The sequence below is a fragment of the Lathyrus oleraceus genome, chromosome 4 (genome assembly GCF_024323335.1).
Source record: "Lathyrus oleraceus cultivar Zhongwan6 chromosome 4, CAAS_Psat_ZW6_1.0, whole genome shotgun sequence".
NCBI classification, from domain to species: Eukaryota; Viridiplantae; Streptophyta; class Magnoliopsida; order Fabales; family Fabaceae; genus Lathyrus; species Lathyrus oleraceus.
This window is the reverse complement of record NC_066582.1, coordinates 347,295,283-347,312,677: the sequence shown is the minus strand read 5'-3', so window position 1 is coordinate 347,312,677 and position 17,395 is coordinate 347,295,283. Positions and strand designations below refer to the sequence as shown.

Genomic DNA, 17,395 nt, shown 5'->3' with positions numbered 1-17,395 from the left:
TGGAACAAAATAATCAATGAGCAATGCATGAGTGTAAGTGCAAGAGAATCGTCTCATTGTAAGAAAGCCCAAGAGTAAGCTGTGTGAGGTTGACGGCAATGCTTAAAGGCAATCAAATTAAAAGGGTGTGGAGATGGGGAATTACAACCAAGTACTATGCTCAAAACCGATTTATGCATCATGTCAACATTGAATGATCATGTGCGACCAATCGAAATGCTGTGAAATTCTATTTCTATCTCGATAAAATAATCACGGATAAACAACATAAGAGCGGTTGGATCCATAAATTAAAATCGATGCTTTATCAATTAATATAAATAAAAGGGGGTAAACATTAAAAACAACGAGTGTCGGAGAAATTAGAGTAAAACATAAATATGAGAGAATTAAAGAGAATAACGTAAAAAAAATTAAATGCCACAAAAACCAAACATACCACACACGGGTATTGAACCCACTACTAAGGGGGATATGAACTAGCTTCACCTCCACCCGGCCATGCTGTCAACTGTTAAGCTCACTGCAACTAACAAATACAGCTAATTAAACAAATAGTAAAAACTAACGATATCCAAACATGGGTCGTTTGAGCTATGAACAACAAAAGCCCACGAACTTAAATTATGGGCTCGATTCGAAGGAGGCCCACTCCGCGAGTGTCCCCAAATGAACACGGAAAGGGTTCCCAACAGTCACCCTAGCCGCATGTCTGTTGGGTGATGGAATAAAGGGAAAGAAAATTCCTCAAATGCTAGTTGGCGGCGCAATAAATGGAGAGTAGGTGGAGTGAAAGGTCATCAACCGCTTTAGTGAAACGGTACCCTTTACAACAGAGGATTTCTTCTTCCAATACTCACAAAAATTTAATACGAGGAAACTTTGCAAAACAAAAAGAAACGCATCGTATCTAATTATCTTCCCTCAAGACCCAAACTTTTCCACAAAACGATTTCCATCCTCTTAAGAAAAGATGGAAAAATCAAAGCTATTAAAAACAAAATTCTTTGCATACCCCTTCGTTCTTCCACTATTCACTCCCTTTCTAAAAGAAGAGAAAGGAAAACGCAGGTCACCATGAACCGCCCTTGCGTCTCTACAATAAATTAGGGAAAATCAACACTCAACAAAATGAAACCTAGCCATTCAAACCCAAACAGATTCGTCTGAAACTAGAGCTAATTCGGCGTTGAGAGCTCTCAACTCAAAACGATTTTCAACACACACAACAACTTTCTGGATCAAAAAGAAAGAAAGAAAAACTCTAACGCAACATCGACATGGATCGATTAACAGGATTTCGACAAACAGCAATCAAAGGTAAACAATCAACAAAGTAGAATGGAGCTTTCGACACCTTGAAGGTTTGAAATAAAAAAAACGAGAGAGAGAAGCTTTTACCGGAGCTTTACGAATTCGGCGATACCCCAACAAAGTGTTTACCTTGAGTGAGTAAATTCGTTCTGCTTGTTAGATCCTATTCTAACTTCTCTTGTTCTTGATTTTTCTGACTATCTGTTCCTTTTCTTGTCCAACGACTTCTCCCGGCGGAGGTGTGCTCCGGAACTAAGCTCGCCTTGGCAGATTTTCAATTGAACTCTGTGTGTGTTCTCTTCTCGCAAAAGTGAAAAGGTTTCATATTCTCTCTGTTCACTTTTTTTCGTTAGGGTTTTTGCCGTTTCACCGTCGAAGGAAGATCTTAGGGTTTTTTCTCTCTATCTGATTTTTGTCTCATGAAAAGTATCGGCCGCCCCAATGAGGAGAAAGTTCTCCCTTTTATATTCATCCTGCTAGGGTTTCGAATGGGCCGCTGAGATCAAAAGGATATTGGACTTGGAAATGCTTGTGGTGCTACCAGTTTGTCTACCCTATTTTAATGTTTGTTCTGAAAAATGTAACTTGTACCATGTACCTTCTTCTGTGAAAATGTTTCATTTTTGTTGCTTGTGAACTTTTAATGCCTTACCAAGTTATGGTGATTTTTACTGCAGTGAAACGTGACCAAGAAGGGATAATGATTCGAGCATGAGCAAAACAAAACTGATCATCAGAAGCTATCAACTCCACACTTGAGGCCCTTTATTCCCTTGCTTCCAATGGCTTGAGTTGAATCTCCTTTTGATTTTTGGTTTTTGGGTATTGACTGTTGTGTGTCTTGTGTTACTTTGCTGACTTAAGATAAACCACTTTTTTGTAGGAGAATGCAATACGCCGTGCCGAGTTTTTGGATGACGCCGGCAAGCACAATGTCTCTTTGGCAGCAAGAGCATTGTATTCGCTTCTCTGACTGCTTGATAAACACTGAATTTATCTTGGATTGACAGTAAACCAGGAACATAATTCCATACTAAGATTCCCAGTTACGTTTCATACCCAGCAGTAACAGGTATCTGTTGCAACTTTATCCTTACTATTCACTTATAAATGTTTACAAGAAACGTAAATCAGATGCTTATGTTTACTGGTTCAAATGCCTCTACAGTTACCACACTAATTCCTCTGATTACCACCATCCCTATGTCATCTTTCTCATTGTCATTCACCTCCACAGTATTATCAACAACCAAATTCATAAACTGGTCAAAGCCACGGGGAGTACCAACAATCATGCGACTTACATTTAGTTTGATTTGAAGCTATCTGTCCGTGTACTTCTTCAAATCCGGTGGTTGGCCTAACCCGCTCATGGTGAAGAGTGAAGATGAGAGGATGCAAAAAGAAGACGATGATTAGAAGGGAACTAAACCGCAATATTCTTCCAAAATTTGTTCCATCATGATTCATGTAATAGTTGATAAACGACACCCCTTTCTGTATGAACTTTGCAATTGAAAATGCCAAATTGCCAATTATGTATTTTTCGTATAATTTTATGATTCAAAATGAATGTGACACTTGATGGGAATGAGAATTATTTTCCCTTTTTTTTAGAAAAAACGAAAATCTCTCTTCATGTCTTAGACACCTCATGAATTCATGTGATGATACTTAAACATTATGAACTAATCACATACCGTGCGAATGAATGACTATGATTGAATGAATGTGAGAAGGTCCTTGGTCATGAATGAATGATTGGAATATGAATGATTATGTGGAAATATTTAAACACGAATGAATGGAAAATCTTCCAATATGAAATGAAGAATTTAAACATGAAATGGAGAGTATGAATATGGATAGAGAGATATGTGTGGAATTTTTGAATCTCTAATGAAATAAAAAATGAATATGAATGATTGAATTAATGTAAAGTTTGTACATGGCATAGAAATTCATTAGAAGTGAGTGAGGACTAGGAACACGACAATGGAATGTGAATGAACACATAAGTGATTAACTTGAAAGATGGGTGAACGATGTCTTACGAGGGAGACAAAACATGGATTGAATCTAGACATAAGATTGAAAGTCATGAGATTCCACCTGATTCTGTCAAAAGAGATCAAATATCTAAAGCCAAATGAAAAGGTAAAAATCTAAACGTATGGAACAGCAAGTGGTGGCAATGTCTAAACAACAAACGTAGGTCGATAGTCTTATGAACAGATGAAATGGTCATGAGGAGAAATGCAAATGAATGATTGGTTGGGAAAATTTTCAGGACCAAAATCAGGGTATGACAGTTGCCCCTATTTAAACATCCTTAACCAGAGGAAATATGAAGCGGCACCTCTTCATTAGATCACAGTGGGGGATGGTTAAATACTATGGAGACCCAGATTTTGATCCTGAAAAATGAAAATGCTACGATATGATATGATATGCATGGGTGATGGACTCTTTATTTCTGAAGTTATCTGTTAAGGACATGGTGAACCCTTAACAAGATATGTTATGCCAGACAAGCCAATTTGTGGGGAAAATTGATGGCCCACAAGGAAACAGACAAATAGAGTGGAATAACTCGTTGGGGATGACAATCCTGCTGGAGAGTCAGACACACACTGAGGAATACTAAAAAATGAAAGCCGATAAACGACACTTAGAATACCAGAGATTTCGTCAGCATGTTCACACATGACTCACTAATAACTTGAATATTTTATCTACTTTTAGGAAAATTCCTACAACAGGTTCATACATGACCTGACAACACTAGAATAATCAAAGAAAAGGGTTCTTCAAAACAGGTTCAGACATGACCTGGTAATACTGGAATAAAAAGTTCAGCAAGAGGTTCATACATGACCTGACAATGCTGGGGAATATCAAGAAGTTTTGACAGTAGGTTCAAACATGACCTGGTAACATTGAAAAACTCAAAGAAAATACCAACAAATTCATACATGACCTGATGACAACTTGAACATTCTTGACAAAATCCGGAGATTTCTCACAAGAAAATCATCCGATCACTTTTTTTGGAAAATACTGTCGCTGAAAGAGTCAAAAATGATAACTTTCTAGGAAGCACCAGGGCCAAAAGGACGAAACTCTCTGTAGGTGCCAACAACAATTGGACTTATACCATAAACATAGGTTACAACCATCCTTAAACAAATTAGTGTCGGTTAGAACTGGACTTCAAGGGACTGGTGACGACCATACTTAAAGATACCATTTATAGATGGATTTGACAGATGCTGGTGATAACCAGGCTTTAAAGGATACCAGTTCCAATTGGACTTGACAGATGCTGGTGACAACCAGACTTTAAAAGGATACCAGTTACAACTGGACTTGACAGATGCTGGTGACAACCAGACTTTAAAAGGATACCAGTTACAACTGGATCTGACAGATGTTGGTGACGACCAGACTTTAAAAGGATACCAGTTACAACTGGATTTGATAGATGCTGGTTGTCGCAACCTGCGAAAAAAACAATCGACGAAAAAAGAAATGACAGAAGAGTCGCCACCGTGCGTTATTTATCCCAAAGGAGGGAAAGGAAACGCTTGAAGTAAACCTGGAGAAAGGAAAGGAAAAGACAAGGTCTCGCAACCAAATCTTGGGTTCGGGAGTCGATTATGCGAAGGGAAGGTATTAGCACCCCTACGCATCCGTAGTACTCTACGGGATCCACTCTTGTTGTTCTTGTCTAAAGGGTGTGTGTTTATCTAATGTACTATTTACTAAAAGAGGGGGTCAAAAGAAAATGACTCGCACTGATGTCGCATCCACTGCATATGTATCTCATCTGAATATGAGAATCAGAGTCTTCGTAGCTCGGCTACCTATGGGTTAAAGAGTAGTGTGCTCGCTAAGACATCGCGTCTTATACCTACGTATCTCATCTAGAATGAGAATCAGAGCAAGCCGTAGTTCAGCTAACTACGGGAACAAGGGTCTCGATTGCAACTAGGGCAAGAGAAAGGGAAGGTCTCGATCGCAACGAGGGAAAGAGAAAAGAATCGCAACGAGGGCAAAAGCAACCAAGGATTAGTTGTTAGTCGTCAGTCAAAAAACAAAGAACTCGGCAAGACATCGCGTCTTGTGCCTACGTATCTCATCTGAACATGAGAATCAGAGTTGCCGTAGTTCGGCTACATAGGGATTGCCATCTGAACATGGACTTACAAAGGAAGACACCAGTTGTGTCAAAGGAGAGTGGGCAATGTGTTCACGTCCTAGCAGTAGGTGTCGCAGCTCGCTGAATCGAGTCTTAGGCAGTTACCTCTTTGCAATAGAACGGAATACATGCCACAAGATCGGAGACGCACGAAAGGTCTAAAAAGGTGGGGAAGCTCTGCCCTAGAGTTGTCATGCAATGTGGACTTAAGTGTTAGGATTTACAAATGGTAACATCAACCTAATGTTAGCATGTAAAGAAATAAGGGAATTCTACCTATGTTATCATACAAGAGAATGAAGGGATTCTACCTATGTTATCATACAAAAAAATATGGGAATTCTACCTATGTTATCATACAAAGGAAAAAAGGGAATTCTACCTATGTTATCATACAAAAGAATAAGGGAATTCTACCTATGTTATCATACAAAGGAATGAGGGAATTCTACCTATGTTACCATACAAAAGGATATGGAAATCCTACCTATGTTATCATACAAAAGGTTCTACCTAATGGGTGCTACCTAAACAGAACAAGAATCAACGAATGGAGCAAGGAAAGGAATGGGGTAAAGGGTAGATGGCGATGCATGAAGCAATCGACTTACAGGTGGTAGATGGCGATGCCTGAAGCAATCGACTTACAAGAGAAATGGCGATGCATGAAGCAATCGACTTACAAAAGGAAGAATGAATACGTGATGGTTCTGTTAAGTTTTGAAAATGATTACTCGACTTTGGATCGAGGTTTTGATCTTGTTTTGAAATGGTTATCGGATGTTTGTTTTAGTTCTTGTATTAACAGATGAATAAAGAATGAAAGAATAAACATTATACACTTCATGGGAGAGGGATACATTTGTTATGAATGGGGGTTGTTCATGGCAATCAAGCAATAAAAATATATGCCTCATACAACATACAAGTAGGCCACAAATATCAATCAATAAGACAAATAAACAGGTATATGATCAAATCAAATAATCAAAGAATGAAATGAATGAGCATTAGACAATGTATGAAAAGTATAAACATGTTAAGCAATCAAACAATAGAAGCATGGATGAAAGAAACAAGTATAAAAAATATCAAATGAATCAGACAGGTGAAATTATGCACACAAAGGATCAATGAATAATTTAATCGGGAAATGATGCGAGGATCAAATAAAATCAAGATGAGAGGCCTCTAATACATGGCCTATGAGATGAACAAGGGAGAATCAAAAGATCTCTTCAATTGCCTTAAGCAATCCCTAAGTTAAACATCAATCATAGAAAAGTCAACTGTAAAGTCAAGTCAACTTAAAAATTATGGAATAAATAGTAAATTAATCAATAAAATTATGAAAAATTAAACTAACTAAGGTGGGGTCAGGACATCATCATCCCCCAAAAAGATTTCAAAAATAATGAAAATTGGTTATTGAATTAATTGAATCAAAACAAAAGTCAAATGAAAAGTCAACCAAGCAAACTAGGTCAAAAATAAATCCAAAATAAATTAAAAATAGGAAATAAAATTCCAATAAAAGGTCAGGTTGACCATGAGACATTAGTCAACCCTCATCCCAAAAATCAGAAGTTAAAAACAAATTTAAGCTATGAAAATAAAATTAATAAAAACAGGTGTATTAAAATGAGCCATTTGAAATAAATAATTAAAATAAAATATTAACATTAAATAAAATATGAAAATAAAAATTAAATAAAACATTAAGGATAGTAAAAAATATTTTTTGGTATTTTTATGAACAAATAAAATATTTTTATTAATTAAAAAGCAAAACAGAAAAAATAAAATGAATTTAAAAAAGGAAATGAAAATGAATGTGGAAATAGAATAATTAATGGGCCTGAATGTGGGGGGGGGGGGGGGGTGGATAGCATCTGAGCGCACCAAGCCTAGTCCACGAAATTAATTAACATGTGACATTAAATAAAATGTTTCATTTAAATAAACATGTCACATTGCCTCAATCGGTCAAGGCTCATTTAAACACACTAAAAGACAAAAGCAAGGCGGACGGTCAGGATGATTGAAGCGCGCGCGATCAGACAGTCCAGGCGATGACACGTGGACGTCTTCATGCAACATAAACAAAATAAAAACATGCAGCATGTGAAACGCGGCCATGGCAGAATTTTTTTTTCCAACTTCCAATCGAAATATCTCATGCTACAGGGCTCCAAATGAGATGATGTAAAAAGCAAAGTTTAAGTTTGAAACGAGTAGAACACAATGGTATCTTGTTTCATTGAAAATAATGGCTTTAGCATGTAGAAAAGTGAATAACAAGGGGGGCTCATGCACATGGATACAACAAAAATTCAATGTTACAAACTTCCAACTTAAAGCAATGACTCATGGTGAGGGCTTCATGGACAAGCATGGCACAATAACAACATGAAAAATAAGCATGGAACAAGCATGGCATAAATGAAAAATAACATGAAGTATGGATGGTAAGCCTGAAATGAACATGGAAAAAAATATGATGAGCAAGCATAGCATGAGCATGGAAGAGAGTGATAACATGTTTACCTAGTGGATGCAAGGTCCACTGCCCCTTGGTTTAGAGGAAATGGAAAGAGAAGATATGCTATTTTGATGCTTGTGCTTGAGGAACTTGTGAAATGGAAATGGAACTTTTGCTTGCCTTGCCTCCTTTGAAAATACAGCAGCCGCCACTACTTCAGATTAGGGTTTTTGATGTTTAAATATGTAGGGTTTGAAATGTTTAAAATGGGCTTAAAGTGTTTGGCTTTGATTATGTGCATAATGAACAAAAAATGTGTAAAAGTGAGGTGTATGAGTAAACTCTAATTGTAGAAAAACTTAAGTGAGTGAGACCAAAAGCAAATGGCCAAATGAGGAAATGCAAGGGCTGGTTGGTTTATGCAGCATGACATGGAAATAAGTCCAACAGGGTGACTTTAAGACTTTGTAACTTGATGAATACACGACCAAATGACAAGCCAATGCAAACAGTAGAAAGAGGGAATGGAGCTTAACATTTTTTATGTTATACAGAAGTTGAAATGATGAGTGGAAAGAGGTGAAAATGGCCATAAAGTTCAGGTTCCATAGCTGCAAAATGGTTGGGCCAGTTTGGCCTAAATGCTGTCAAAAAATTCAGTCTATGATACCAACTTTAGATGAGTGTATCTTTCAAACCAATGATCCAAATGGGATGATTCCAAAAGGATGTGAAAGAGGGCATAGCAAGGTACAACTGTCATGAAGAAAGTATTTTCAAAAGATGCCTTGAATGGCAAGAAATCTGGCCCATAAGTCTTGACAAATCTTGAAGATTTTGGACTTAGAAAATTTTCGAAGTGTCCTAAAATAATGTCTTACTTTGACCAAGCATAACTTTCTCAATTTTAATCCAAATGAAACAAACTTTATATCTCTAGAAATCTTGGAACAAGAGGAACTACTTTCATGTTGGAGACAATTTCAAATGGAGCTTGAATCTTGATGAAAAATGGGCTTTAAGTGGGTGCAAAAACCATAAAAACTTGCCCTAAATGGAAAGTCAATTATTTCCAAATTTGGTAACTTTTCCAACTCCTGATTAAATGATGAATCCATGATCCAACCTTGATCAAATTTCACATGTAGGCTCCCTTAAGCATGAATTTTGAGATTCCACTTTCAAAATGTCAGGAGTTGACTTTTCTGGCCCCACAGTTGACTTTTCCCAAACTGTCTGATTCCCGATTCCATTGATCAATTGAAGCACCTCTCGCTCAAATAAAGAGCTGATTTTTTGTATGTAAATCCTTGTGGAAATATGGAGGGCCATGGAAAAGAGTTTCACCCAAGGAATCAAAAATAAACCGATTTTGTACCAAACCCTAGTTTTAGGGCAAAATGATCAGGAACTGATTGCACTGATTGCCAATGGATCTTTGCGAGATGATTATGAATCTTCCTAGGACAAGATGCCTCTCTAATAATGACATGAATGAGCCCCTTCACTTCCAACCAAACCTTGCCTATTGCAGATAGCCATGAAACCTTGATTTCTGATTATATCCATATGCACACTCTGAGAGCTTTGAATCTTCCATTGATGAACTATAGACCACCATAAGACACTTGGAACTCCTTGAGACCCTTGTGACTTGTATACATAGAAAATTAAGTTCAATTCTCAGTCTTGCCTTGTGTGGGCTCCTTCTATTAAGGAGTGATCAATCAAACCCTAATTTCCCAAGTCACTGATGCAGTATGCAATGAGTATGACCTAGTATGATGCTAATGCAATGTGAAACACAATCCCATGCTTCCAAGAAAAAAAGAAGGGTAAATTTTGGGGTATTACAGCTGCCCCTATTCAATCAACTGGAGACCCGAAAGGAAGATAGTAACGGCTTTCGCACTTTTGAGGTATCAAGGGATTGAATATAAAAAACCCGGAAATTTACACTGAAGTGAAATATGAAGTAATAATGCTTGTCAGAATCGGAAAAGAGGTGGTTTTGAACAAGAATCCGTCTGGTACGGTGAGAATCGGTCTGAACACCGAAAAAAAGAATGTTACTCTGAATACCAAAATAAATGGTAACAGAGAAATAACCATGGCCTGAATGCCGCTCATCAGTCTGAATACTGGAAATGACTTCGATCTGAGCATCGAAAGATTTTGGATTATTAACATCGGTCTGAATACCGGGAAATTGGCCTGAATGCCACTTCGGTCTGAACACCGGAAATTGGCCTGAATGCCACAAGTTGCATCGACCTGAACGTCAGAAACTTCTTCGATCTGAACATCAGAAAACTGGCCTGAATGCCACTTCGGTCTGAACACCGGAAAAACTGGCCTGAATGCCACTTCGGTTTGAATATCGGAAAAAACTGGTCTGAATGCCACTTTGGTCTAAATACCAGAAAATTGGCCTGAATGCCACTTCGGTCTGAATACCAGAAACTGACCTGAATGCCACAAGTTGCATCGACCTGAATGTCGGAAACTTCTTCGATTTGAATATCGAAAAATTGGCCTGAATGCCACTTCGGTCTGAATACCGGAAAAACTTTCATGCCCGTCAGCATCGGCAGAAATAGGGAAAATGATAATTGAGACGGCACGTGGGCCAATGACCTATGCTGGGGATAATAAGTCATGAACAACCTTCAGTCTGAGTACTGGAAACAAGCTTCTGGTTTATCACTTGGGATACCGAGAATGTCTTATGTGTACATGCGTATGTTTGAATTTTTCGATGGCGTAATGCTCCATGAAAATGGAAATGCTGCGCGATTTGGGAGGATGCAATGCAATATGATTCTACATGCAAGGGATGCGAAATGCTGGGGAGAATGCCAAGCCGAGGCAAGGAATCTGCTGGGGAGATGATCACAATCTTCTGGACCCAGGCAATGCTGTTGGAGATACACAGCACAATGAACTCTGTGGGGAAATGATCGGCCACGCGGTGTTCAGGCAATAACAAAATACCGAGACTCTGACTGGAGAGAGAATGACACTGAAAGTTGCTGCCGAGGAAAGCGACGGTGGTTCTGGCGACCAAAATCTGCGAGAGAGACGACTCGACAGGGGAAGCAAACATCGATGCGGTACCGAGATTCTGCTTCAAGGGAAAAAAGACCATGGGTCTTACATCGAGATCATCGATCTGGCATCGATCTCTGAGGAGCGGTCGCTTCTGTTGGGAAGATACAGTCTGGCACTGTCAACTCCGCTGGGGATATACAGTCTGGCACTGTCAACTCTACTGGGGAGTGTATAGTCTGAAACAACCGCTTGGGGGAGCACAGTAGTGAGAAACTGCTGGGGATTGAAGAATCCAATGCTCGGACCAGCTCTGCAAGGGTAAGATACCTAATACCAACTGTTAAAGGAAAACATCCGCAATCATCTGCTGGGAACCTTAAGGAAATGCCCCGAGTGTTCCTGTTTTGAATAGACGATCCAAAGCACTTAAAATTTGCAGCAATTTTAAATGTTTAGTAAGCATGTACCTGTAAAGCTCTTATGTTTCATGATGCAATGTTTATCAAAAATTGGACGTCATTTTTGCAAATAAATCAGTAAAATGAAAGTGAACACAAAGATATGCTGAATAACATGATTTTATTGATTGAATGGCCTCTGAATAGGCATTTACATCAGGAAGCAATCCCTAGAAAGAGGTAATCGCACAAAAGATAAAAACAGAAATTAATCTAATGGCAAAGTGAAATGGATTTCTATCGGGTTCCAATTCTGCTATGACTCGCTCATCTTCAAGACCCTCCAGATGATCAGCTTTCTGAAAAGGGTGATTGGACTGTTTCCTATCCTTCAAAAATTTCCAGTTATCGACACGAGATGAGATTCAGAACTACTCAGAACGCAGTCATTCGCTTAATCCCTAACTTTTTCCTGGATTTCCCTTTCGGGTTTTCAATCCACCGGAATACTCATTTTTGCCTAAGTTGCCTTTTCAGGTTTTCAACTTACCGGGTGTACAATCTTTTCATTTTTAATCCCTAACTTTTTCCCAAACCTTTTTTTCATTTTCTTGGTTCGCCGGGATGCCCATTTTTTGCCTGGACTATTCTTTTTACTGTCCAGCGGGTCTACTTTATGCAAAGTATTTTTTAACTACATCTGAGTTCACAGGGGAAGTGAAGTCTTCACCATCCATAGTTGCAAGCATTAAGGCTCCACCATAAAAAATCTTGGTGACAATATATGGTCCATCATAGTTAGGAGTCCACTTGCCCCTGTGATCTGTCTGAGGAGGAAGGATCCTTTTCAACACCAAATCTCCGACTTGGAAACACCGAGGACGCACTTTCCGATCAAAGGCTCTCTTCATCCGACTCTGATACAACTGCCCATGACAAATGACTTCCATTCTCTTCTCTTTGATAAGACTTAACTCGTTGAACCTTGTTCGAATCCATTCAGCTTCATCTAACTTGGCATCCAGCAGGACTCTTAGAGAAGGAATCTCCACTTCAACAGGTAGGACTGCTTCCATACCATACACGAGGGAGTAAGGGGTTGCCCCGGTCGATGTACGTATTGAAGTACGGTACCCATGCAAGGCGAAGGGTAGCATCTCATGCCAATCTCTGTGCGTCACGACCATCTTCTGCACAATCTTCTTTATGTTCTTATTTGCTGCCTCAACAACACCGTTCATCTTAGGACGATAAGGGGAAGATTATGATGCTGAATGTTGAAGTTCTGGCATAACTCCTTCATCATTTTGTTATTGAGATTAGAACCATTATCAGTAATGATTCTTTCGGGAACCCCATAACGATAAATGATTTCTTTCTTAATGAATCGGGCAACCACATGTCTGGTGACATTTGCAAATGACGCTGCTTCGACCCACTTGGTGAAATAGTCGATGGCAACAAGGATGAAGCGATGCCCATTGGAGGCAGTCGGCTCAATATTTCCAATCATATCAATGCCCCACATAGCAAACGGCCACGGCGAAGACATCACATTCAGAGGATTGGGCGGCACATGACCTTATCAACATAAATCTGGCATTTATGACACTTCCGAGCATATTTGAAACAATCAAAGGAGCCTTCATGAACTTCCTGCATTAACATGTCCGCTTCGTGTCTATCCACGCATCTGAGCAAAACAATGTTAAAGTTCCTCTTATACACCACGTCGTCTTTGCTCAAGAAGAAGCTGCCTGCCAATCTTCTAAAAGTCTTTCTGTCATTGTTGGATGCCCCTGCAGGGTACTCTTGATTCTTCAGAAAGCACTTGATGTCGTGATACCAGGGCTTGTCATCAACTACCAATTCAGCAACAAACACATACGCGGCCCTATCAAGGCGCATAACATCGATCCAGGGAGCATGGTTCCACCGAATCACCTTGATCATGGAAGATAGAGTAGTAAGAGCATCTGCCATCTGGTTCTCGTCACGAGGTATATGATATAGCTTTACTGTTGTGAAGAAAGTCAATAGTCTTCTCGTGTAATCTCTGTAAGGGACCAGAGTAGGCTGGAGAGTATTCCAATCACCGTTCACTTGATTGATCACCAGAGCTGAATCTCTGAAGATGTCCAAAGTCTTGATTCTCAAATCAATGGCTTGCTCAATACCCAAGATGCAGGCCTCATACTCAGCTTCGTTATTGGTGCACTCGAAAGTCAGGCGAGCGGTGAAAGGCATGTGGGCACCTTTCGGAGTGGTAATGACAGCACCAATTCCACTTCCTTTGGCATTGACGGCCCCATCAAACATTAAAGTCCACTTTTCATCTGGATCAGGTCCCTCCCCAACAACTGGCTCTTCACAGTCTTTCATCTTGAGGAACATGATGTCTTCATCTGGAAAATCAAACTTCATCGGCTCATAGTCTTCAATCGGTTGTTGAGCAAGATAGTCTGACAGAATACTCCCTTTGATGGCTTTCTGGGATGTATACTGGATGTCGTACTCTGTCAGTACCATTTGCCAACGAGCGACCCTTCCGGTGAGAGTTGGCTTCTCAAATATATACTTGACTGGATCCATCTTGGAGATCAGTAAGGTTGTGTGAGTCAACATGTATTGTCTCAATCGCTTAGCAGCCCATGCAAGTGCACAACATGTCTTCTCAAGCATTGAGTACCTCGACTCGCAGTCTGTGAATTTCTTACTCAGGTAGTATATGGCATGCTCTTTCCTACCTGTCTCGTCGTGTTGACCGAGAACACAACCCATCGAATTGTCTAGTACTGTCAAGTACATAATCAGCGGTCTCCCTGGGACTGGAGGCATAAGGATTGGAGGATTCTGTAAATACTCCTTTATCTTTTCGAAAGCTCTCTGACAATCATCATTCCACCTGATAGCCTGATCTTTTCTCAACAACTTGAAAATCGGCTCGCACGTGGCTATTAGGTGAGAGATGAACCTTGCAATGTAGTTCAACCTCCCTAAGAAACCACAAACTTGTTTTTCTGTTCTTGGCTCAGGCATTTCTTGTATCGCTTTCACCTTGTCAGGATCCACCTCAATCCCTTTTTCACTAACAATAAAACCCAACAGCTTTCCAGATCTCACCCCGAAAGTGCACTTGTTCGGATTAAGCCTCAGCTTGAATTTCCTTAACCGTTCAAACAGTTTTCGCAGATTCAACAAATGTTCTTCTTCTGTCTGAGATTTGGCAATCATATCATCAACATAAACCTCAATTTCATGATGAATCATATCATGGAAAAGAGTCACCATAGCTCGTTGATATGTTGCCCCAGCATTTTTCAGACCAAATGGCATCACCTTGTAGCAAAGGTGCCCCATGGGGTTATGAAAGTTGTCTTCTCCATGTCTTCTGGTGCCATCTTGATTTGATTATAGCCAGAAAAACCATCCATGAAGGAGAATACCGAGAACTGAGCCGTGTTATCCACCAAAACATCAATGTGAGGTAATGGGAAATCATCTTTAGGACTAGCTCTGTTCAGATCTCGATAGTCAACACACATCCGTACCTTTCCATCCTTCTTAGGTACTAGAACGATGTTTGCGACCCATGGCGGATAATTGGTAACTGCTAGAAATCCTGCATCCAACTGCTTTTGCACTTCCTCCTTTATCTTGACAGCCATCTCTGGTCTTGTTCGTCTGAGCTTCTGCTTGACCGACGGGCAATCCTCTTTGAGAGGTAAACGGTGCACCACAATGTCCGTGTCAAGCCCTGGCATGTCCTGATAAGACCAAGCAAAGACGTCAACATACTCTTGCAGCAATTCAATCAACTCCTTCTTCACATCATCTTCCAAAGCAGCCCCTATCTTGATTTCTTTCTTGACGTCCTCGGTGCCAAGATTAATCACTTCAGTAGACTCTTGATGCGGTTGAATGATCTTTTCCTCCCGTTTTAGCAGCCTGGCAAGTTCTCCAGGGAGTTCACAGTCTTCATCACCCTCTTCTTCAGCTTGAAAGATTGGATTTTCAAAGTCGAAGCGAGCCATAGCAGAACCGTTATCGATAGGATCCGGTGACGTGCATCTGCATGAGTGATGGTATGTGCTTATGAGTGTGAAAAAAGTGAAAACTAAACAAAACATTGCCAAATATATTTTGATTTTTTTGGTTTTTTTGAAAACTACAAAAAATAGAAAAACAGCGAAAAAATATTTTGAATGCAAAAATACGTCCTTCATTTATGATAAACAATGCAGGTATTCACATAGATGAGCCCTACAATGAGTCATTACGCCCTGGGCGGAACGTAAGACTTGGACATGCATGAATAAACAAAGAAAAATTACTCCTCCAGAAGAGTGACTTGGACAATCTCTTCAGAAGACCAATTGTTGATGACTTCACCCGGGATCCTCGGACGCACCCAGTTGTCGATGTCACAATCACTATCCCCATCTTCATCGTTGATTGTAGAGGTCTGGCCATACTGAATGATGCCAGCACTGGAGAAAGTAATCGGCCCCTAACGAGTCTGAGGTGCTGAAGTTGTAGAAGTCAAAGTTGGCTGATACCCAATCCCGAACTTGTCTTCTTTCGTCGGTAACTCCAACAGACGTCCCTAACCGGGAGCAACACCTGAGTTTACCAAGGCCTGCGCCTGCTTGAAGGATGAGATAGAGGCACCTGCTTTAACCTCTTCCACCGGAGCTGCGTCCTTGATCTGAACTGCCTCAAAGGCCTGACACAGGGTCTCATGAATTTCACCTTCTACCACTACATACTTGAATGTAGACAGGTTACTGACCAGAATGTCCTCCTCACCACAGACGGTGATAATTCTTCCGTTGACCGGGAATTTTATCTTTTGATGTAGGGTCGAAGAGACTGCCCTAGCATCATGGATCCAAGGACGACTCAGCAGACAGCTATACGAGGGACTGATATCCATCACATAGAAGACGGTGTTGAAGGTTTGTGATCCAATATGAATTGGCAATTCTACCTCTCCAAACACCGACCTCTTAGAACCATCGAAGGCTCTCACAATGAGATTAGAAGGCTTCAAGACCAAACCTTCTACTGAAGGAGAATTGCGGTCTAAAACGCAGCGGAAATTAAAATTTTCTCCTTTAGAGATCCTTACGAATGGTCATGATCAGTGATAGAATATTTACCTCTTGTGACGATTGAAACCTTTGGTGCAGATCTCTTGTGACGATCAAAACCTTTGATGCAGATCCACGAAGCGATCACGAACGTTGAACGATGACAACGTCTCTACTCAGTCCACACGAACGGATTCCTTCAGTCTCAGTGCTAGCTGGTATGAATGAAGGCTTTGAGTGAGAGAGAGAGAGAGAGAGAGAGAGAGAAAACGAAAAGAATGCAACCGCAATCAATGCTTCTGCACAAGGGTTCTATTTATAGAACCACTTGTGTGGGCTTCAAGCTAAAAGGCCCACTTAAGTGTATTTTGGCCCATATCTTATAATATGCCCAAAATCACTTAAGCCCATGGTACCTTACCATATTTCGTATTCTACTCAAGTACACCGTACCTTACAATGTTCTATAATTCACTTAAGGGCACCGTACCTTACGGTATTCCTTAATTACTCTATCTCTCATCAATCCGTCCTTTGTGTGTGACCCTGTAGGTTTTCGCGGCATTGGTAATTATATTAAATCACGTATTTAACATAATAAACAGTGAGCGGTATCTAGCAACACATCACTGCTACCCAAGACACGAAAATGTCATGTGATCTGACAAATCCTTCTGTGATAATACTTATGTGTATAATTACCCCTTTGCCCTTATGTCTATATTGAACACAAGGCATAGACCGTGTCATCCTTGTCCAGTTCAATATTGGGCCCATAGACATTTATCCTGTTATGCAGGATTGGCAAATTCCATCTAGGTCACTCATGTCCCTCAACATGCTTCGTGGAATACCC

At 40.0% G+C, this 17,395-nt stretch overlaps 1 pseudogene; it reads right to left on the bottom strand.

Annotated features, from left to right (window-relative positions):
- Positions 1-2,444: 2,444 nt before the first annotated feature.
- On the bottom strand, positions 2,445-2,687 carry LOC127135515 (probable small nuclear ribonucleoprotein G; annotated as a pseudogene).
- Between the last annotated feature and the right edge of the window lie 14,708 nt (positions 2,688-17,395).